The sequence below is a fragment of the Anopheles arabiensis genome, chromosome 2 (assembly GCF_016920715.1).
Source record: "Anopheles arabiensis isolate DONGOLA chromosome 2, AaraD3, whole genome shotgun sequence".
In the NCBI taxonomy this organism is placed as follows: Eukaryota; Metazoa; Arthropoda; class Insecta; order Diptera; family Culicidae; genus Anopheles; species Anopheles arabiensis.
In genome coordinates, this window is record NC_053517.1 from 92,507,320 (window position 1) to 92,531,098 (window position 23,779).

The following is a 23,779-nucleotide window of genomic DNA, read 5'->3' on the forward strand; positions in this document are numbered from 1 at the left end:
TAGTTCTATCATACTTTGTAATACTTCACCCGTTGTCTTAGAAATACTTTCGAACGTTTTTTTGTCGTATAAAATAAACTTCGATAGACAAAAGAAGAAATTACTCTTCACGCAGCCAAGCTAAGCATCTTACCGCATCCGAAACCGCCCTTGTGAAAGAGAAATCGCACCAAGCCCTTATCATAGTACCCATACTCTTCACTTCCTGAAGCTCAAGCTGTACTCACACTCCCGCTTAAAAATGCAGAGAGAAAAGCTTCTCAATGCAATCATGTCACTCCGGGGGTCACTTACAGCCGCCGCCGGCAGTCATTAGCGTGATTACGCAGTGTGGCCATCACCTTCACTCTAACACCCTTGGACAGTGTACAAACGCAGCTCAGTATACAACAGGGCGAGGGTTAGGAACAAAATTGACGTCCCCAAAATGCGAGGTTTCATTGTAAGCAATAGCACAAGTAGGGGGAAATTTTGATTACTTTAAGCTTTCACGATGCTGTTGTCAATTGTTAAAATCATACTTTTAAACAAAATGTAAAATAAATAAACGATATCTTAGTAAAACTTAGTACAAGAGAGTAATGTAGCAAACTCATTACAAACAGTTTAAAGCGATGAGAACTGCATGACATCACGAATTTAGCAAAAACACACGCAGGACGTTGTTGTTTCGAGTTTACGGAAAACAACAGCAACTTAAACACGAAACAAACACAACCGTTGTTTCTTTTTGCTTGTTTTTTTTTTGTGGTAGTCGGATAAGCACGTTCTTCCTTTACTGTTCCTAAGAAACAGTCCCTTCGTGCTTAGCACCATATAGCAAACATATTATGACACAGCATTTCAGCGTTAAATAACTACTGTAGAAAGTCTTCCCAGAGAAAAAAAAAAACAAACTAATTCAACGGCATTGAGATGTAATTTAAAAGAAAACCGTTTGAAATGAACATCAGCTAAACGTCCCCCTTCCCACGAAACCCTCCCACAACATTAATCAAACGAGATAAATCAATCAATCAGCCCTGGCCCATCCGTCACGGGAATTACATTCAACAAAGTTTTACAATTAAAGTTTGTATTTTTTCCTCCCCTGTAACGATTTTCCTTCTTTTCAAATAAAGACACAACTCGCAACACTCGCTTCGTGCCAAAGCGATACCTTTGCTTATCAAACAATGCAACGGTTTTTGCACCTCATCAACGGCTGCACACGTTGGCCACTGCTGGTGGCTGCGATGATTGATGCACCACCAAAAGTGCATTGTTTTGCGGGCGTGTGTGCCTCGAGCCGGCACGCTCTCATCGACTACGGCCGCCATCCAACCATCGTGAAAGCGCATCCGGTTGCAGCTGCCCCGAAACACACCAACTCCAATCGGTTTCCCTTTCGATAAGCGCATCTTCACGCTGGGCTGGGCTTCGTTTCGCAAACGCCGCAGCTGGTGAAATCCGCGCAACCAAAACCGTTTATAGTCGCTTATCAAAGCGTTGCGAAAAACGGCAGAGCGAGTGCAGCGGATGGCTGTTTCGATGGGCCGGATATACCATTTTCGCTAACCGCACCGCGACTCTCGCGAAGCCGTCCGAAAGATGGGTCCATTAAAGTGAGGGAAATAAATCGAACTCGTGCGCAGCAAAGAGACACATAATCGAGTGATTGAATTGTACCCGCGCTCCGGAATTTGCCAACGAAAGCGACTAAGTTGATGGTCCGGTGTGGCATTAGAGGCATTCGCATTTCGGGTGTTCGGTGGCTGACGAGGGGGATTGTAGCGTTGGCTGCCAGCGCCAGGCTCATAGATTTACAGCCAGCATCGAAAGCCCAAAGCGCAAGATCGTGTCCGCGGCGTACAATAGGCGTACCATCTTTCGTGACTCAGGTGAGAAGGTTAATAGAGTTTCACTTTTACTTTCATGCCTTCCCCTCCCTCCCCATGGCTTCTGCTCGCTAATCTGCGCTCCCGTCGTTCATGGGGGGATGGGGGGGGGGGGTAAGGAGCGGTAGTGGTGTGCCTTTCCTATGTGATATGCTTTTCTCACGTGCTTTTGCTGCTGACCTTTGCTAACGGTGCAACCAGCGGGAGTGTTGAGGGATGGTTTTTTTTTTGCTGCCTTCCGCAGGCTTTGTGTGCGAGTTGTCAATTTCAAATTTGACGTTTCCATTTAACAATTCAGGAGGAAATAATAGACGCGTACGAAAAGCGTGCGCTCGCCCGGTGCCGCAGAAAATCGATTCCGGATTGCTATCATATCGATAAATGGCACCAGGGCGCTGAACAAAGGCAGACCTGCGATGATGCTTCAAAATTTAAGTTTGAAAAGGGGTTTGTTGATAATAAGAAGTGAGGACAGTTCAATTTACAAATCCTTTTAGGGAGGTGCGCTTTGAACATTATAATTTAAAACATACATTCTTGTTTTATCTTAACCTAATCTTATCTCAAAATCATAACTTTGTCGTTGTAACTTGTAAACATGTTGTAACTGGTGTCGCTTCACGTAGACGATTGATCGAGTTATTCTTCAAGACACACACCAATACTCACAATAACTGAGATCTGAGATCCTTACGGAATCAAATCATAATTCTTTAAATTATATGAATTTCTGATTATATTCATTGCTTATATTCATAGTGTGGTGAAGGTTGATAAATTGTTGATGTTTTCACGTATTTCACTCTAAAACAGATATGTGCACGAAGTATTTAATATTTTCTTCAACTTAAGTTATAGAACTTTTTTCTTTAATAAAGAACTATTATAGTGGGGGCCTTCACGATTCTAGTTAGTTTTTTGTATGGAGTGACAGTTGGAGGCTGAAATCATGTAAACAATCCATACAAAACCACACAAAAAACTAGCCTGCGATTTTCAGTCTAGAAAATTTTAGCCTAAAAGCTAGAATTAGATTCGAGTACCTGCTCGAAAACACGGTGTTGTTTACATTTATCCCAAGGTGCATTAAAGAGATCACGTGGTGGAATCTAGGACCAAAGTGTATGTAGTCCGGGTGGTCTCATAGCATTTTTTCATAAGTTCAATTTTGAACATCACTTTTTGAAAGAACGAGTGAAAACTTTTGCTCCAAAGAGCTTTCTGTAGGCTTGACGAATGCTCAAAACACTCTTACAATCTTCATTCAGAAGCAGAAGCGATAAAAATCAGCTCTCCCAATTTATACACCTTGGGATAAGCCCACCTGTATATTATACTCACTTAGATAGCTGCTCGAAAACTGCTATACAATGCAAACAGCTGACAGGCTGAAATTTTAGCCTACGAGCTTCAAACAGAAATGGCCCCAGTAATAGATTTTTTACTATTTTCTATAACAATAACTAATTCCTAATAAATTATTCAACAATGGGGCCCTTCACGATTCTAGGAATTTTTTTATGGAGTTTGACAGATAGAGGTTGAAATTATGTAACTCTCCATACAAAACCACACAAAAAACTAGCCTGCAATTCAAAGTCCTAATTATTTTAGCCTCAAAGCTAGAATTAAAATCGAGTACCTGCTCGAAAAATGGCAAAACAAGGTGGTGTTTACATTTATCCCAAGGTACATTAAAGAGATCTGGTGATGGAATCCAGAATCAAAGTGTATGTAGTCGAGGTGGTCTCATAGCATGTTTTTTAATAACCAAATTTGAATAAAACTTTTTGACGGTATGGGTGGAAACTTTTATTGAAACAAGCTTTCTAGAGGCTTGACGAACAAAACACAAAACACGCTTAAAATCTTCATTCAGAAACAGAAGCGATAACAATCAGCCTTCTAAATTGATACACTTTGGGATAAGCCCACCTGTATATTATAATCACTTACATAACTGCTCGAAAACTGCTATACAATGCAAACAGCTGACAGGCTGAAATTTCAGTCTACGAACTTAAAACGGAAAGGGCCCGAGTATTGGATCATGATAATCATTAAAAAGATTAAAAGATTAAAACTTTGTTTGAAAAATGTTAGGTTGCCAAGTAATTTTCCTTTTAATGGACAAATTTAATAAATGATCTGGTATCTATTGTGTGATAATTGATTTAAGCATTGCTAGAATGTTATGCCATTATTGCACTGAGCGTTTATTTGGATGAGCAATCTATTACAAAAAATGGACGAGAATTTGATGTATTTATTTATTTGCTTCAAGTCACTCAATATAATTCTTCAATATAACAAATCATTACAACAGGTTCAATTACCGCTTAAATTTAATACTTTTTTCCTTGCGCAAACTGTTACCAACCATTAGAAATGAATAAAAGACCAAAGAAACTACAGCAGTGTACACCTCAACCTGGCACGCCCCAACCTGATTAAATTTCTTTTTTTCTCCCAATCAACACCAGCTAAATGGCTTACTTCCTTTCCGGCGTACATTGCGGGCATGAAGGGTAAGGAAACCCCGAAATGCTCCAAATTATTCATCCACCAAATTTCAATTCCACTCTTCCGCCCGTGTCACACGGGCGCGGATTGATAGCTATCACCGGGCGCTTTCGTTCTCACCATTTGCTCGTTGCACCAGCTTTTTCACCCACCTTCCCCCATTTACACATGCCCAGCTCTCGACAGGTGGTGGTGTGCAGTGCATGCCAACCTTTCGGACACACAGACACACATGAGCGAAAAAAGTCTCATAAATCACTCACGAACTGGGTGACTGAGTATGGTGCCGATGCGAGTTACGGGAGAAAAATTCACACTATGTCGAAATGTTTTGCCGACTTTTTTCTTCCCCTTCTGCCTTTTCGGACAATCTATGAAATTTCTACACTCATCCGCTCTTTGGATAAGGCAAAAAAAAAAACAAATATACAGAAGCCACCGGCTGTGTGAAATCGTACCGCCAGGTTTGGGACGGACCGATCGTGCTGGTGCACCGTGGCCGTGAACCGCCCGGTGGAAATACGGTGGATAATGGAATAATTCAGGAAATGACTTAATTACTAAACATGGAATTTCGGAACCGGGCATGATGCCACCGCCAGCAAACCGTCATGCGCTGGCATGTGTTGCGATTTTTATTTCGACCTTTCTTTGCCGGCTTGCCGCTGTCACGGGGTTTTATTTCGTTTTTTTTTGCAAGCTTTGCCTCATTGCCATTGGTACAATAAATTTTTCAACGCCTGTTCACACCATTTTGCTAACCAGCAGGGGCAGCAGCAGCAGCGACAACGTCGGCTGCGGGTCGATAGTGGCCGCGGTGAGGTTAATAGTGTACGATGGATTGGGACACACCGGAAATGAAAAACCGGCGGGCCACATTGGCTAAGCCGCAGCCGCTGCACGCCGATGAATAATTGAGCGGTGGAATGAAATATTCGTGTCACGTGTTTAGCGAGCAAAAAGGATGAATGGTGGAAATGGGTGGGCTCCAAAAATTTGTACCAAATTGGTTGTGCAATGTTCCGCTGGGTTCATTCACTAGTTGTTTTTCACAAATAGAATGAAACGTAACAAAATTGTTTAAATAGTAACATATAAAATCATAAACATTAGAGAATAAAAAAAACTATAAAACTTCTCTCGAAAGATATCGTAAAATTTCAAGAAGAGAATGCAAAACATGAAAAAAGACATATCAATATGCAAAAATTCAAAATAATAAAAGATTGGTAAAGCAAAGGAAGAAGCGAAAAGTTATAAGATGAAATGATAATTTTATGGAAGAAAATAAAAAAACACAAGAAAAAAAACTTATTGAATAATGCGAAATCTAAAATTATTTTACAAAAAATATCATTAATGCAAAATGGTAAAAAACTGGCAAATGTTGTTCGTCTAGTAAGCTGTCAACATCGACAACTGTCATCGATCGATATTCCTTTCATCTGAAGCCGGTTTGGCGGGGCAGACGTGTGGCCGTGTTCAGCGCTCAACCACTGCAACCCCAACGCATCCAATGATTAGTGAAGGTGGTTGCATTTGGTGGAGGTTTCAGGAAACGAACGAAAAAAAAAAACACGAACAGCTACACAACCAATCCAATCTCACCACCTCCCCAGAACTACCCCGTTTAAGCCCACCTCATAAAATGTCACACCCGAGTGGGTCGTCGTCGTTGTTGTTCTTTCGGCCCGACTCGTTTCGCTTTGCCTCGCCACGCCAAGTGAAAGAAACACCCGCTTGAAAACCAAGCGCACAGTCCTGCAACCTGGACATGGGGTTAGTATATCTCTCTCTCGACCTCAATGCAGCGCGCTGGCAAATGCCCAACCGAAACCTCCACCATGACAGCGGAGTGTGTGGAATGATTTATGCTAATAAAGCGCGTACACATTTTGCAATATAAACTTAAAAAAAAAAAACTAAAAAATACGCCAGCGTAGTTTTGACCGGTGAGCAAGCGTAGCGTCCCTGCATTTGGCTGCCCGTTTCACGCGGCCTGACCCGAGTTGGCGCGAGTTGTTTTCCTTCAGCTGTACGGGGGGCTTTTTGCATTGGAAACGATCGTGGCGGCCGTAACGTACATGCAGCAGCAGCAGTGCATGTTCCCTGCACATGCATCAAGCACGACGAACCCAGATTGAGCAACAGGCTGGGCAATTCAACCGCACCGACACACATACTCGATGTTGTCCGTCTAGTTCGTTTGATTTCTTTTTCTTTTTTTAAACGGGTGACTCTAATGGACTAATTATGAACGGTGCGAGCTCGCTCGTGGAGGTGTTTGGCGGTGTGGGTCAAAACGGGTTGAATAGATGGCGGTTTAAGAGGGGCAAGAAAAAAAAACCTATAATGATTTGCAATTCAAAACGACGAAAATGTCATTTTGTGCATATTGTCACAGCGTTATTTAATATAATTAGTGTGTGAGTGTGTGTGTGTGGTTTGGCAAAGCAAAACAGAGAGTGAACTAGATGCTGCCAACTTCATGAAGGTATGATTAACTACCCATAATGAACCTATTTGAGCCATACTCTTGAGCTACATCTTTACTTTGATTAGTTAATTTGGTGAAACGTTTTGATTGCGATATCATTGTTTTTTTTTTTTCAAAGATAAGTTTTTATCAATTAATATGTTTTCTTTTAATGTTGACACTTAAAGCATGTCTTTGATTGTTTATCATTTACTTTATGTTTCTGCTGTTTTATTCTTTTTTGTCTTTCACTAACTTTATACTAAATTTTGATTTGGTTCTTGTTTTGTTTCTTGGCTTTTCTATTAATCTATATTTTAGTAAAATCTTCTACATAGATTTGGCATTAGAAATTCGTAGTTATTAAAACAAAACTTAGGAAGAAAACAAACAGACATTTCAGCCTGTCTATAGAACAATATTCATCATCCAGGTTCTTCAATTCTTCATGATTGAGCCTGTCGAAGGTCAGCGTTTGTTTACTTATTTTATTGACTAAAATCATCTGAGGCTGAAAATCTGAGGGTTTTTAGTTTGGCGTGTGATTTTGTACGGAGCGTTCACATGATTTACAGCTGCCAACTGTCAAGCTTCATGCAAAACAACCTGCTAGTATCGTAAACCCCCCATTGTTGTGACATATTCTTATATTTAATTCTCTTTCCGCAGATTTCGTCGTGTACATTGTACATAGAATTCGTTGCTTTATTTCATTAAAAAAACGAAAATACTCATGTATTATTCTGCTTTCCAGAACCAGCAGTTTGATTGCGTCGCATAACTACGCACAGATACAAAAAAGTGTAATCACCGCCGAAAACTTTCCCGCGCAATCATTAATTTAGTTAAAATCATTTTCACCGTCCACTGATAACGGACCCGACCAGGCAAGAAAAGTTGTGACAAGTTGTACTGTAACTTTTTACCATCACACCCTCCCAAAAAAACATACAAATTGTGCAGCTTCCGACCGATGGCACAGAACCTATCGCTGCACTCTCTTATCCGGCGAATCTAGAGTAACAACGTTTTACAACACCGCGCCCAATCTGGCGTGGGCCAAAGGTGGTCGTGATTGCATGGGAGGGTGACCACCCTGCAACACACCTTGAAAGCACAATCAAACTTCTGGCACCGTGCACGTTCACGCGGACGACAAAATGGCCAGATAGATCGTGCCGTTGCCAGTTGCCGTCTCCAGTGGGTAGTTGGAGGCTAGTTGTAAATCAAGGTTGCACAAACTTCAAATTTAGTTACCTTTCAGCAAGCTGGGTGTTACGTGAAGGGAGCACCGTAAGGCTATCGGGTCGGAAGGTGATAACTTTTCCGATTTCAGGAACCACAGACAGCAGAGCTGTACGCAGTCGGCAAAGTGGTAGCGAAAGCGCAGAGTCAACATTCGCGCACGGCAGGTGCAATAGTGTTCTGGATGAAAAGGCGTGATTGCAGGGTTTATTGGGTCGATTTGAGTGTAAAGAAAATTTCTTTGCTACATTGGAAATTAGAGGTCTGCTAGATTTGAAACATTAAACATTTGTCTATTGCATTTATTCGTTGAAGTTTTATTAGTTTTAAATTTTAAGTTATAACTGCATACCCATTTTCTATCATAACAAAATCACCCTCCAGAACCCTGCAACATCGTACACCAAAAATGCCTAAACCCAAACTGCTGGAGTGCAGCAGAGCTCCAGAAGTTTGATTGATGGTGAGGAAACGTTTGCTGTTAGCTGCGCCGAAAATGGAGGAGCGCTTGCATCGGTGCTTTGCAGTCCATTTGCAAAATCCGGAGTTTATGTGTTTCGAGCCAAAAATCGAACGCCAGCGTGAGAAGCACATTAACACCCGATGGCTTCGAACGACTCGATGTGCGAGCAGACGGGTCCGGGGCGGGACAAATTCCCCCTTTTGTTTGCTCATTGATTAATGCACAACGGCTCCGATTGACAGACGTTCATCCGCCGAGCTCGATGGATGGTGCTTTTTTGCTCGTGCGAGCGCTAGATGCTGTAGATCACACCTCACCATCGCATTGACTCGCTGCGTCCAATATCCGGGAACAGTTCTGCGCGAAAGCACAAGATTGCAGCAACTGTTGAAACCGCTTTTTTGAACCGCGTGAGCTAACCAGAACCGGGTTAGCAGAGTTTATGATCATGGCTCAGCGCGTTCCGTGAATTGCAGATTTACGGGACAGATTGTGGAATGTTTGCCCCTTTCAAACGTGATCGTATCACGAATGACGAATGGAACACGGATGGCGTTTGTTTGTTTGTGCAAAAAAGGTGTTTGCGCTTAACGCACTAATACCACGCCGAAACTGGTCAAGGGGAGTTAAGCCACTTCAAAAGTATTAGCTTGTACTGCTGAAAAATACCATACAGTTACACAGTATAAGCTTCAAAAAATCATTTTAAAAGAACGATCACTTACATCAGTTTCAACGAAACACTAACATCTTTCGTTAAGCTACTCTCTGGTAGTAGTTCATATGCACACATCAATTCTCAGCTGTAGTTACATTAGTAATCAATGTAAACTTGAAAGGTTAACAATTGTTTTCTAAACATCTAGCAACATCTAGTCGTTGAATAACAACTAATCTCAATCATTGAATAATATTAATACCACCAATATTTATAACATAAATGATAACGAAAGGTTCTTGATTAGATCTTGTAAATAGTCAAGAAAGATCATTGGAGCTTATTTCTGGGACCGAAAATACTTACAGATAATTCAAAAATCCTTGCGATTCATTCGTTCAGTTTGATTCAGTTTGAGAAGTCTGAAAGATTCTTACCTGAAAATAGAAAAAAATACATTATTAGTACGTGCTCTCTTCACAGTTTTTCGTAGGTTTTTTGAATCTATTTTTGTTTTCAATTTCACAAAAATGTCTCAAAATAAAAAATAAGGTGTTTAAGCAACTTAAAATTTAGTTCAACATCACATTCCATTTTCGTAAGCATCTACCCCATGATGCACTTTTACCACCACCAAAGCACGCTGTCTCCATCCAAACATCGACTAACATCCATCCTGACACCGTTCAGCTTCCAATCCGATACCGTAATCGACCCACTTTCCTCGGCAAATGGTGATTCCCTCTCGACAGCCCTCACACACAAAAAAACACGATTTCTGTTTCACTTACCACTCTAATGCCGAATGCAAAAGGAGAACCGACCGCATCCCACTCATCGGAAAGCTGTTGCAGTAACGCAGTAAGGAGAAAAAAACACACACACCAAACAACCGGTCCAAAGCACTGCGGCTAGGAAGTCACTCACACACAACGGTGCAAACATTTTCCGCCTGCAAACCGTTTGAAGGGTTCAAACATTCCACCGCATGGCGGCGGCCCGGTTTGCGATTGGACCGGGGGTGAACAATTTCAAAATTTGCTCTTTAACACCGCTTCCCAGAGGGCGAGTGTGCGCAGGCACCGCAAAGATTCGAGAGAACATCGGCACAAAAACGCAAACAAGCACGCTCCTCTGCTAGGGCCCTCCAAAAAGCTCCGTTATGGACATCCAGCCCCTGCCAGTCCCGAAGGGAAGGTTGCTCAGGCTCGTTAATCAAAAACTATGCTACTCCGGTTTTCGTTTATTAACACGCCGGACCGTTTATTAGCACACCGTGCTATCGTGACTGGCGGGGAATGCACACACACACACACACGTACGAATGCGGGGCAGGAAACGATGATATTACACACTGCCGTCCTCCAAAGTCCATTCCAGCACGGCCAGTTCTTGACCCTCGGGGCATAGTGGTGCGCGGAAGAGGCACTTCTGCCCAAACAACTGCTACTGCTACAACATTCTTTTGCTCTCAGCAGCAGGCAAACACAAATGCAAATGCTTCCTTCTAATGAAAACGGCTTCCTTCCATTCTGCTGCGGAGCTTTCTTGGGCCTTTGGTCTTCCTTCTCCCCAAAAAACAACAACCCTGCTGCACCCCTCCAGAAGCGGTGTTGCTTTTGGAGCAGCTGGAAATAGTTGAGATTGTTCACTCAATCTAAGATTTCGATCTTTTCGCTCGCTTGCTACGCCCCTCCCTCGGTATGCCAATTCTATACATTTGCATTTTCGGACTGTTCGGTTTGCTTGACCGTGCCGTTGATATTGGTACAACCTTCCCCCCCTATTTCCAAGTAATTCCGAGCAAATTCAATCGACTGTACGATGCAGCAAGAATCAGCCTCAAGTTCTAAAGTAAATAAACTTTGCAATCTAAATAAAAGTTCGTCTATTCCATGTAAGTAGTTTCCGTAGTTCTCCAGTTCCACATCTCCCGTCGCTTTTGCTTCTTCTCTCACCACTGCCACTGGCCAGTGAGTAGGGTGGGTAGAAGGGCACAAGCTATGCAATTTTAATCAACCGATTCCAACCTCTCTCCCAGCCACCGATAGAGCAATCGATCCGTTTCTCCCCCGTTTCCGGCTGATTGGAGTTCGCGTGAGTCAGCGGGAGGAAGCACATTGAGGAACCGGTTTCCAAGCCAAGCGGGTTGAACTGTAGCGACCAGAGGCACCGAAATGAAGTCATACCGAACCGTATGGCAATAGGCTCAGTGTGACTCCTCCACATTGCCCGTCAAAGTCACCGTGAACCGGTGGATGGGGAGTGCGCAAAAAGCCAAACGCTTTTCCACTCATAACCTTAAATAGAGGTCACCGGTCCGGTTCATCGAGATGCATCGTCGTAAAACGGTTGAACTCCGCTCGTTGAGCACGCCTGTAGTAATACGGCGAAGATAACGATTCATAACCCGCTCCACCTTATCCCGATGCGATGGTCTACGTTCTCGTCCAACCCTGTGTGTGCTACTTTTCTGTGTGTCCAAACCTGTGGGTCGATGAGAATCACTGCGCTGAGGAGACTGTTAAGCCCTCTCGCTCTCTCTTTCTCCTCGCATCTCGCGGTCAGGTCTCTGGGTGAGCCGGTTTTCCGGCCCGTTGCGTCGAAGAAGCCATCGCGTCGTCTGCCGAAAGAAATGGGTCATCGCTGGCAGCATGGAGCACAGGAAGTTCGCATCGCACGGGGGCATCGTGATCAAAAGTGGAGCCAACCAGCATCGATCCGAGCACACACTTCGGGGGCTGATTTCCCTTTTTTGGAATTGCTACCATCTCTACCTCATCTCTCTCTCTCTCTTTCTCTCCCTATCGGTCAATATTTCATTCGAACGGCATTTTTGTAGATCTTGTTTGATCTGTTCGATCGCAAGCGTACTTAGCAGGTTCATGCAAACTGGTAGTGAAGTTTAAAGGGAAGCAGGGAAATGTGAGCGGAGTTCGTTTTCGTTTGTGATAATTGTTTTCTAAGTACCTTGGATGTCTATAGCATTCAAATAGATATTTGTTGAATTATCGTATGGCTGGAGTAACGAAAGCAGAAGGCCTCGTTTCACTCGCATAAAAAGAAGGGACTATTTGGATTACTTAAAACAATTTTAACATTCGTAAAACCAAACTAAATTATTTCTGAACAAATAAAAAAACAACAAACTAAATCAATCTAAATGTGTTCGTGTAAGTATTAACAAGAACTTGACAAAACGACGTTGTCATATTAAAACGTGGTCACTAAGCATATTTGTCAAGAATTATATGCACAACACGTATAGACAATAACAGAAGCATGCCAAAATACCTCTAGAATATCTTGAAGGAAGAATATATTGGAAAAGAAAAAAAACTTCATTATTCAAACAATTTCGTTGAATTCTTGCAATCAAGTGAAATGGGAATTTTTTGTAGAGTTTAAATCGATTTAGACTCTAAAAATCTAGTAATTTTGTGTTTGGCAGTAAGCTTTTGTGTTTTGATGAAGCATAAAACATATAAAAAATAATAGTTTGTTGATTTTGTTGCTAAAACAGACAAGAAAAACAAAAAAGCTCTTATCTAAACGATTAATAAAACATTACAACATTCATTACAACACACGCAAATTGCAGCAAGTAAACTACGAAACTCTTTACCACAAAACACAACAAAAGCAGATTTATTTCACCTGCAATGTCTTTTAAATCTTTCCACCATCATTTACCAACCACAACACAACCACACACACACATCGCATCTATTACCGTTCCGGAGTTTTATTTCTTCCGGTAAGCTTTACTCAACTTCCTCACCATGCGCCACCACCGCTGAAACTCCTGGCATCTCGGTGATGGCTATTACTTTTTCTCTCTCTCTCTCTTTCCCTCTTCTCTTTTCTTTGGGTAATGGTGTGGATAAACGTACCACTGCACCCGATGCTGAAACTATTTTCCGCACCAACTGCGGGATCATTTGAATTGGCAATGACTTACCGGGAAAGGAATTTTCTTCACCTTCCCGCGGCAAATCCCGCGGCGCAAGTTCGCAGCGCCCGCAATCAAACCATCAACCCCCGAATCCCCTTTTTGTAAGGGATTGTGGCATCGAAATTACATGGCCACCGGGTGCAACACCGCACCAACGAACGCTGGTGGCTTTAGCAAAGCCAATTTGGAGGTTTTATTTTATCTCGCCCGGGCACGATTTGCTTACCGAGCGAGGCGGCAGCGGCCGGGTCTACAAATCAATCAAACTTCACTCACGCCTCGGTGCCACAATAAAGTGGTCGATATAAACGGGCCCCCGTTGGCCCGATGCATACATCTTGCGGTGTGTGATGCGTCGAAGGAACAAAAACCAAAAAGAAAAGAAGGTCGTAAAAGTGAGCGTGTTTGCCAATCCGGGTTCGTCTCTTGTGTGCGAGTTGAGAAACAAAGCAAACAAAGCAAAAAACAACAAGTAAGGCTATGTTAAGCCCATCCATCCCAAGACGGCCACCGGCAAACCTGCAAAAGGGCTGGGAAATGAACGCGCGCGCGCGCGCGAGAAAACTAAGCTCTTCTATTTCAATCCTCGCCGTCCGCTCGGGCAAATGTTTTCCCCATCGAAACCGGAAATTACTGGCCATCGAGCACAGAAGGGGCCCATCGTAAAATCGGCCTGCCAAATGGAATGCAAAAGACGCGCTCGTCGTGAGGGACCCCTTCTACAGCGGTGGCAGTGACAGTGATGAACCTCCGCTTTGTGGTGGCTTGTGGCTGCGGCGGTACCATTTGACCGTTGGAGTGAGCCCTTTCATTAGGCAGGGAAGGGAGGACTTTGTGGCTTTTTTGTTGGCTTTTCCCTCTTTCTCTGTTCTATTTCTTCACACGCCCCATCCAGTGGTTGATGCTTTCCCATTGTTTGTATAGCGCCAGTCTTTTCGTGGTGAAGCCAGTAAAAAAAACCCTCTTCCGATAAAAGGCTTAAGCACAAGGGAAGCGCAATTGAACGATCATACGTGAGAGAGGTTGGTCGGCAAACGAAGCAAATTACACCACACCCTGCTCAACGGAGAAACTCAGGAAGAGCGCAAAGGACAGCAAGAGCCACCGCCGTCTCAGGGTTGATTCAAAACCCTGTCAAACGTCAAACCAATCGGGAGCCAATTTCGCCGCAGCGGCCGGTATGATCAGTTCATCAGCCGAGAGGCCTACCTGTCAGCTGCTTTAGCTTCAGTGTACCCGCCGGAACGGTGACGAAACGATGATGGAGAAAAAGTGGCGAGCCGATAGTTAATTGCTTCTTCCTGTGCCATCGCAACCATCGCATCTGTGTCGCCCCTTTGTGCCCTTTTTTTTGCTTGTTTTTGACGTTTTCGTTAGTGGAATGCTTTTAGCCGATTTCAACAGCGGGAAAGGGACAAACGGAAACCAACGATCATCGGTAAGCAGTGTTTGCGGGGATTTCCCCACCCCGTTGAGAGCTTCATTTTCTAATTGTTTATTGCTGACATTTTTCGTTTCACCCCGGGCTTGGCATGAAAGCTTGGCAAAACCTTCGCCTATCGATCGTTCCGGTAAGATCGAGCTGTCATGATGCTTTCAGCCAGCGAGTGCGTGTTAGGGTTACAATTCTTTTCAATTTGATAACATCTCCCTTACCTTCTTTCCCTTCCATCAGCGTGTCGTTTATCTCCTGCTCTCGACACATCTTGGTCGTGATTTTCCAATCATCTAAACAAACGATCAAAATTCGAACGAAATGCTCGTGCCCTTTTCTGTCCACACAAACGGAAGGAAACTATTTCTCGGGGATTTGTTTTTTTTTTTTGCTGCTACTTTCTGTTTGCTAACATATCGATGAGGCCACCCCGAAACCCCGACGCAGTGGTTGTAAAAATCTCACGCTTCGTTGAGCACCCCAAGCCCCATTAGCATGAAGCGGGAGGGAGAGAATGTATTTCCGTTCTTTCTCGGAGGGACGCTCGCAACGATTTGCATATGCGAACGTACCCAGTGCTGTTGTTGAACTTCATATTTCCGGCATATGGAACACGGGATGAGCAGTTTGCTTAATTCCTTTTCTGCGCTACAGTCAAGGCTAACAGCGATACGCCAGGGCTGAAGGAATTGTCGGGTTATTGGCCCCGGCGAAAGATTAAATTTCCCACTTTTTTTAGGTTTCGTTTCCTTCACACTGCTGTTGAAAGCTGTGTATCCCAAAGGCGAAGAATAAACCCAAAGGCGTTGTTTGTGTGTTTCTTACAACAAATACAGTATTTTCCGATAAGAAAATAGCATTCGAAGAACAATGCTAGCTAATGATTCTTTGATTACCTAAATTCCTCATTAATTAATTAATGAGCAAACCTTCAACTTCGCGCGAACCAAAACAATGCCGGTAGACAGCAGAAAGTCCGCAGAAAAGAATAAACATTCACCAAAGATCGTTTTCTCCGTCTACCAAGAAGTAAATCGCACCCTACGGGACCACACGGTATCAGTTGACAGATAACAGAGCCCCAAAAACCATCAACCTCCCGTCGAAAACCGTTACAAAGTCACCAATTACTGGAAAGGCCCCACGGGACACATTTACATAAGACAATCAATTATTTTGATCTATCTCTTTGGGGAGCAAGAGATGTTTAAGTTTGCTCATCTTCACAAAATAAAATCTTCTTTCTTCACGCTGCTACCAGAATGAAGCAAAGATGGAGATTCTAAGAATGAAAAAACAGCTCCAAAAAGCCTTCACCTAAGCGCCTTTCGTCTTCCTCCAAAATGCAAACATCATTTGTTCTGCCTGTCAAAAGCTTGCCCGGTGTGAATTTATTGCTGAAAATGTGAAGCCTCGCTTACGGCTGAAACCTGAAACACTGAGCACACTGGCCAGAGTACCAAACAGTGTGGATTTTTTTCCCACCGATAGTGCTTGAGCCAAATAGATGACAAATTTCGTTCTTTGTCGTTTGCTCTGTAGAGTTTGCCTCTTACCCTTAATGATTTACACCCCGGGGTAAAACCGACTGAAGGTTAATGTTCGGTCCCTGTTTAAATGCTGCCCTTCGCTTCTCCTGGACATACTGCGCAAATTCTTCCAGCTCCACCCGCACGCGGCGAGTTCACTTTCACCCATTCAGGGCAGTAATAATCGGTCGGAACGCGCATTGTTTTTACGCAACTTCCGGTGCACTTTCCATTGTTTGCGCGAAAGAAAAAAACCCCACACAGCCCACTACCCCTTAGCGTAAGAAATGAAGCGAAGGAGCCAGCGAAGGAGGGTGGTGCTCCAATTGTTCGCCAAACGCGGGCATCACTATCGGAGCGAAACAATCGGGTTTTCGGGATAGACTTACGCCCGCAAGCAACAGACTAAACGACGGACCGAACTAAAACGGTTATGACCAAACAGTTGGACCATTTTGGCGCAGTCTTTCGGGAACGGTAGCAACCAGCCAGTGAGGGACACAGACACAGACACTCCACCCTGATGACACCCACCCCCGATAGGACACCCGGCCGCCTGCACATGGCAAGTGAAATCGAATCCCTCAGATGAAGGCAGGGCCCGGTAACTGTCTGTTTCGTGGTGGCGAGATATCTCGATCATAATTAGCATATTTCATAACCATCCGACCACGACTGGCCGACTAGCGAAAAGTGGCTGCTCCTCCCGAACATAATGAGCCAGATGTTGTTGTTGTTGCTGCCTTCTTGCGGAGGAGATTTTACCCCGGTTTATCTTCCGACACGGTGCGCATCGTGCGGTCCTGTGCACGACGGTACACACACACCTTCGTCACACCTTCAATTGAAAACAATCGAAATGGAGGGTTTTACTTTTTTTCCCTTATGGGAAAGAGGTGTAAATAAGGCTTTGACTTGTGAATGAGAGTTCACTTTTTTTTCGAAAGTGACACTGTGAACACCTTCTGATGAATTGATGAATGTTTCAAATGATGATCGGGCGGGTTAAGTACTAATATGATAATGTCATACAAAACTATGCTGAGAAATGTGGTTGCATAGATCGTTAGTTACGTGGATAGAGTTGGCAAGAGTTGTACGTGTTCAGACGCATTTTGATTCACACAAAGAAAGGCGTCTTTATGCACCGTTTATTCAACAAATTTAGCCACCCGACTGCATTGTCAGCCTTGCCAATTGCCAATTGAGGACCATTTGTATAAAGAGCTAGAAAAGCATTGACGAGCTGTTATAAGGTGTTGGAAAATGGTGAACAACTCGTCACACCTTTATACTTTTGTTCAGTCCCCCAACATCTTCTCGATTGAATATCTGTAATTTAATGAAATTATGGCAAGATACCTCAAACATCACAATGCTTTGTGAGGGTCAGCGCTGGGTCATCATCATGATCAAGTTGTTGTGCAAACTTTAACTTCAGAGAACAATCAAAACAGCGTAACTAAATATGTCATTATTTTAATTCTAAATTAGTATCCCGAATGAAAATATTATTCTAACAATAGAAATGGAATCATTTTGGTCTTCGTAGAATTTGAAATTAAGATTTATTGAAAGGAAATAACGCAAACAATTTTTTTCAAATTTCTGGGAGGAAAAATAATCAACTGAAATTAAAAGGCTCTAAGGTATTTTTTTTGTTGATATATGTAATAACTCGCTGTTTTTATAGAACATAACATTGATCATATAAGTTGGACCTGCTTTTTATGTCAATGCTGTAAAAACATTGGAGCTTTATCATGTGCATCTTATATTTACTTATTTTCTTAAGCCTATCAGAATATTTTGAGAGTACTAAACAACCATGGCACCAGACATTTTAGCCAAAGTTGTACCTATAAAGAAATCACTTCACTATTTGAGCTGCAAAGTTGCAGTAACACAGAGCCAAGTTGTATCGCTGGGAGTACTTAATGAACTAACAGTTACTCCCAGCGACAGTTTTCTACAGATTAGTGTTATCCTCTTTTAGGTTTTCAAATGATTTTTGATAAACTCTTAAACAACTACCGGTGAATTCTCGTCAAATGCGATATCTTGTATCGAATTCCTACTACATTTGTTTTGTCGTTTTTCACATCCTACAGTTCCATGCAACTACGTTTTCACACTTTCTAACGTCGTGCGACAGAACCATTTCCATAGGAATGGCAAATTCATCACCTGTATTTACGAATCATTCATCCCTTTTTTTAGCATTGCACCTTTTCCTTCGCAAAAGAAAAAGTCCCAGATTAATTAACAATCACCGGAGATTCGCCACCTACGTTGCATACGTGTCACACTTTCAAATTTTGTCTCAAAGCTGAAATAAGACATATTTTTCCCCTTCCTACCAGTCGATGATGGTTTCTTGATCACAATGGCGAGCACAATTTTAGGGAATGTGTAGCAATTTGGTTTCGATTATACACCGCATTATCCATTCACTCAAGCGCACCCGTGGCCTACATACGCTCGTAGCTGTCCCACCGCTGGTGTGCGTGTGTGTGGAGCGCTGCTTTCACGAGATCATTATTTTAACCATTTCTTTTTTTTTTTTCACCGTTGGTAGAGAACTTCAAGTGCTAAACTGTTTAAAATTGATAGAGTACTTCTTATACACTCCTGCACACATCCACACACCTGAACAATTAAGCAGATTCACAATTAAACCTCTGTTCCCTCTCTTTCTCAGGGCAGCCCTTTTTTTTCACGAGACTGCAACCAACCACGGTCAGTTGCTGCTAGGCCCTAAGGCACTTTCTATTGTCATCGGCAAGGGATGCTGACATAAATTTAAGCGAAGCAGCATTCCCGAAAAGCTACCTTGCGTTACCAAACGGCCACGGGACGGGACTCCAGGGGAAAAGAAAGCATCATACCCCACATCAGGTCAGGTAAGTTTTAAACAGCTTCCCCCAATTCAATTCCCTGCCACAACAGCTCAATTTCATTTCTACACCCTTTTGTAATGCTAAAAAAAAATGGTTATGTGAAGGGAGCCCAATCGCGAAGCTCAATGGGAACTGTTTCCGCTGCTTGTAGCACCGACCGCCGATGGTTGACGATTCCCAGCGCAGGAAGCGAATTATGGGACGACCGTACGGGCGCCCAGGCTGCCCATGAAAGCAGCCCGGGGTTAAGAGCGCACGATCGTAAAAAACTAGTTCTAATGATTACCATAATCTGCTGTGGCGTAAAACAGTTATGTTAATCATGGACTTGCCCGCGTCGATCGCCCTTTCACGCCCCTTTTTTTGCTCTCTCAACCCCCTCACGTTCGCGACCGATAATGATGCTACCGGTGTTCTGGCCCTGTCGCCCGATTCCGTTGATTCGTTCAAGATAGGTGGTTGGTGCGCTCGGTGATTAAATATGCTTTAGCACCATCATGCTGCTGAGTCGTCCGCGGGTTCGTGTTGCAGAGGGCAGGGATCCAAACATCGCAGCATCTTGGATCCGTGGCGCAACACATAAAACCGCTGGCGAAGAATGGAAACGACCGGTGTGCTAGTGGCCCCCACGGGAAGACACCTGTTTTGTGTTCTTTTGTATCGGATGCTTCCCAGCCGAGGTCGATGGTGGCAGATCCGTTAGCTTCTGGGCACTGGGCTGTGTAGTGTATTGTGTGTAACCGGGTGAGCTTTCCCTCTATCACACAGACACACACACACACACGAACAATCACACCATCACTCGATCAGAAGCATAACAAAAACAAGCGATCACTCAGAACGGGCGCACAATTAAAACTGTACGAGGATGAGTCGCCCGGGTGAGTGGCGCGTGAACAAAAGAAGCATTTCTTTCTTTCTTTTTTTTTTTTGCGCTGCGGGGCAAGCACAACAACACCACTGCACGGTGCTGGTGTAAAGCTACTTCAGTTCTGCCAGCACAACAGAAAGGAAACGATGGCCAACATAACATTTCAAACGAAACGGTACATTTTTAAAGGGTCTGGGAGCATGGGTGGAGGTTGTTGTTGATGTTTTTTTGTTATTGAATATGTAGCCGAGTTGGTAGAATATGTGGCGCACTGACTGGCTGCGGCTTCGTTTTGTTGTAATGAGCGGAATTATCAGCAGGCCAATATTCTCAACTAACGAAAAATTAGTAATTCAGAAATAAAAAAAAGTTTTTAAAGTACGGTGCAAAGAGAGACTTTAAAAGAAGCTTCCATTCGAAGTTATGACGACGCATGTAAACGGTTAAAGCGAATTCAAAATATTTATAACCACTATATATAGACTGTGGTGAGAATAAGGCTTAAATAAACTGTATCAATAGTATTTCAATCTGTGTTATTAGTATCTGCGTGTTATTTTTGAAAGCAAAATAGATTAAAGGCTTTAATTATAAACTTAAAGTTGAATTCTATTGTATGTCTAGATCTAACGTAGGATTAGTTATCTATTGCTCATGATATGTGAGCTTGTTTGCATGCTGTACTGCAAACATTCTGTTCACTACTGTCAAAGTTGGCTCAAAATGTTTTATTGCTAACTTTTCGTTTATAGTGTCAAACGATTACGTATAAAAGATAGAATATAATGCTAGAATTTTCTTATTTTCATAGAAGTATCTTTATCGTATTCTCAATCTAATCCACAGAATTTATCTTTTATGAACAAGTAATGCATACAAACAACAAACCTAAATAAAAGAAGCGAAGAAAAAGAAAAAATGAATGGTTATACGGTAATTTAAAAGCATTATTCAAATAAGTTCATCCTGTCAGCCTATTCAAAGCCTATCATATAATTAATAATTGAAAAATCCGTTGTTTTGCTGTATTATTCTTAATTGCGCTTACTCTGCCGACTTTTCAAGAATGCACGCCTTCAAAGATAGAGCTTCTTTCTCTTGTATAGATAATCCTTTTAGACTACGATATTTCTAGTGTATATGACATCTTATTCTTGCTATATCAAACTTATTACTTATCTAAAATAATTTATACAGAAATTAATTTGAAAATTATACCATTGCTTATAATTTCGATTCTTAAGCTCATTTAAACGATACACATATTTACCTATCCTTTGTGCCTAATTACCTAAATATAAGATTACTCTGGCAAATACCTTGTTTCTAGAATTAATTTCTATTCTTATTTATAATTTCTATGAAATTTTACTAAAACAATACTGTTCGCCGAAATGTTCACCCCAGAAGCTGGAAGAAAAACATGCTCAAAGATTCTCTCATGTTGTTGAAGGATCTCGGTCGAAAAAAAGCAACAGCTTTTCCTTATCCTGATCCCCGGGAAAGGAAAAACACATATTTCAATGTATCTACCATGTTTTTACAAAATTAATTTTCTCGAAGCAAACCAAACGCCTTTCCTGTTTCAAGTACTATTCCCCAGAGCTCCCTCGTTACCGCTGAACACTGAACCACTGAACGTGAGCAACGTACTTTCATCCTTCCGGGAAGAAGCTTTTCTTAAGTTAGAAGCAACAGGGCAAAAAACCAGTATTCAACTGACAGACACACAACAGTCGAAATCTCATCAAATGTTGCATTCCGCAAACGGTAATGAATATGCCCACCGGTACCGCCGGTTGGCCTGTTTGCATAACCTTCCTCTCCATACTGCAAAATTAGATGCTCACACTCCAAATAGTACTTCAAGCCGCTTTCATCTACTACCAGGAAGGCTGAAATCTGCCACCTTCCAGCGGGCGGTAAAGATGCGGAACCCGAACCCATGTCCAAAGTTGCAAATGGATCTCCATTCAACGCAACCGTGCCACGAAATGGTTCACGGCACACGCAAATACCGCGGCTGCAAATCGCTATGTACGCGTCACTTTCAGTTTTCCGAGCCCCTGCCAGAATCCACTCCGGGAAGAATACGCCACAAACGCGGGGTGCACGCGGTAAGGAAGTCGTTCGAAATCACACATCAGATCGACGGCGGTGCAGATGGCTCCAGCCCCCCCTCGCAGATGAAAAAAGGAAGTGGAGCATAATAATTTCATTTTATTTTATTCCATCATGCAATTAAGAGTGCATCGGTGCCTACGAGGCTGAGGGGGGCAGTAGAGTGCACTGGATGCCCTTATGCGCTCGGTACGGCGACGACGATGGGGGCACGCCGCAATTGTATGCAAAAACAACACCCTACCCACCAGCTCGGCGCGAGGTTTCGGTGTGCGCCCACCAAGCGAAACGTGCACACCACCGTCTCGGCGAAAGGAAAAGTGAACGTGTTACATTTATTATCTCGCGCACCCGCGCACCGTGGGTTTGAAGTGCGGACCGCCGTTGGATGGGTGGCTCGTTTCGCAGGCACGACACGCCGGGGCCCCGGGAGATAAAGCAAAGCCGTACGCCCGTACCGGACGTCTTGCAAGCGATACCACACAATTACATTGCCCACCTCGTTCGGTGCGGCCGGGGAAACAAAAACAATCGCAAAACGCGCACTTTGGAAAAGGCCAGATAGCTGCAGCAGCTAAGCCTTCCATCGCGAGGCTGCTCCGTTTGCCATCCGCAGAGGGAAACCATCTCAGCACATCAAACGAGCACAACGTTCGGTTCGGAAATCAAAGATGCCAGCCCAGAGATTGCATCGTAACGAATGCACCCAGCGCCACTTCGGGCGAGCGAAACGAAAAACCTTTAACGGGTTCAGGTTTTGTGGATCAGGCATAAATCTTGCACCGTGCGTCTGGTTAGCAACAATCACAACCACACACTCGAATGGGTAGCTGATTGCGAGCTAGAACGGTGCAGGTGAATGTAAGAACCTTGGTTTTGCAGTCATGAATAAATTCTGTAGCACCCGTTCGAAAAACCGGGCGTCTTGGAGTCAGGGACGGCCGGGCACGGTAATCTAAAGTCATAGACGGGCTGGCAATTGAGTTGCGTCTGCGGTGAGGGTCAAGTCTTTCCAATTTTGCTGCAAGCAAGGATCCGGTAGCTCGAAAACCGTGTAAAGTTCGGTGAATAAACGAACTGCTGCTATAAAACACTGCTGGGTGGATAGAATTTTAACAACAATAAATGATTAAAATGCAATCAATGAAAGGAATGGAAAGCTCCAGCACTAGGTTTAGTCGTAAAACAACACGGCAGGAATTGTAAAGTAAACAGGTGGTTGTAGACATTCACCTGCAGATTTCAAAGTTTTGCCGTAAGCAGGATAACTGTTATGAAAGTTTAATGAAATATTAATTCTAGCCATGGATTGAAAATAAGTCAAGCATGGATATAGTCAACACAGAGATTACTCACATCAAATGACCTATTAACTATTTTTGGATGATTTTGAATAAATAACAGCCTAATTTAAACTATATTTGACAAGTTAAACCTAATGACCACATTTTTAAGGGGAATAATTTGATATTTAAATGTTGCCACTTTGCTTTAACAAGCTTCAAATGTTACCAGGTGCTCAATCACAGATGCTTAACTATTGGATAGAAATATCGATATTTTGATAAACGGTCGGATTCAATCCAAACGATGGTGCAAAACTTTATGTTTAAATAGGAAGCTTCTTAGTTTTCACAATTGATGAGTGTAGAATGCAACAAATTATGCTCTTTCTTTTAATATAACATATTTTAGGGAGGATATGACGATTATACAATGCGTATCA

At 42.9% G+C, this 23,779-nt stretch overlaps 1 protein-coding gene across 7 annotated transcripts in view; it reads right to left on the reverse strand.

The window, feature by feature from the left end:
• LOC120894222 (mucin-5AC) overlaps positions 1 to 23,779 on the reverse strand; it is a 146,145-nt gene that overhangs the window by 89,623 nt on the left and 32,743 nt on the right. Inside the window, exon 1 of one of the 7 annotated variants that reach the window (XM_040296682.1) lies at positions 9,609 to 9,634. The exons of the other annotated variants lie outside the window; for them this stretch is intronic. The gene's annotated coding sequence lies outside the window, so the exon portion shown is untranslated. Of the gene's footprint in view, positions 1 to 9,608; positions 9,635 to 23,779 lie in introns of those variants that run through there. 7 annotated transcript variants of the gene reach the window in all.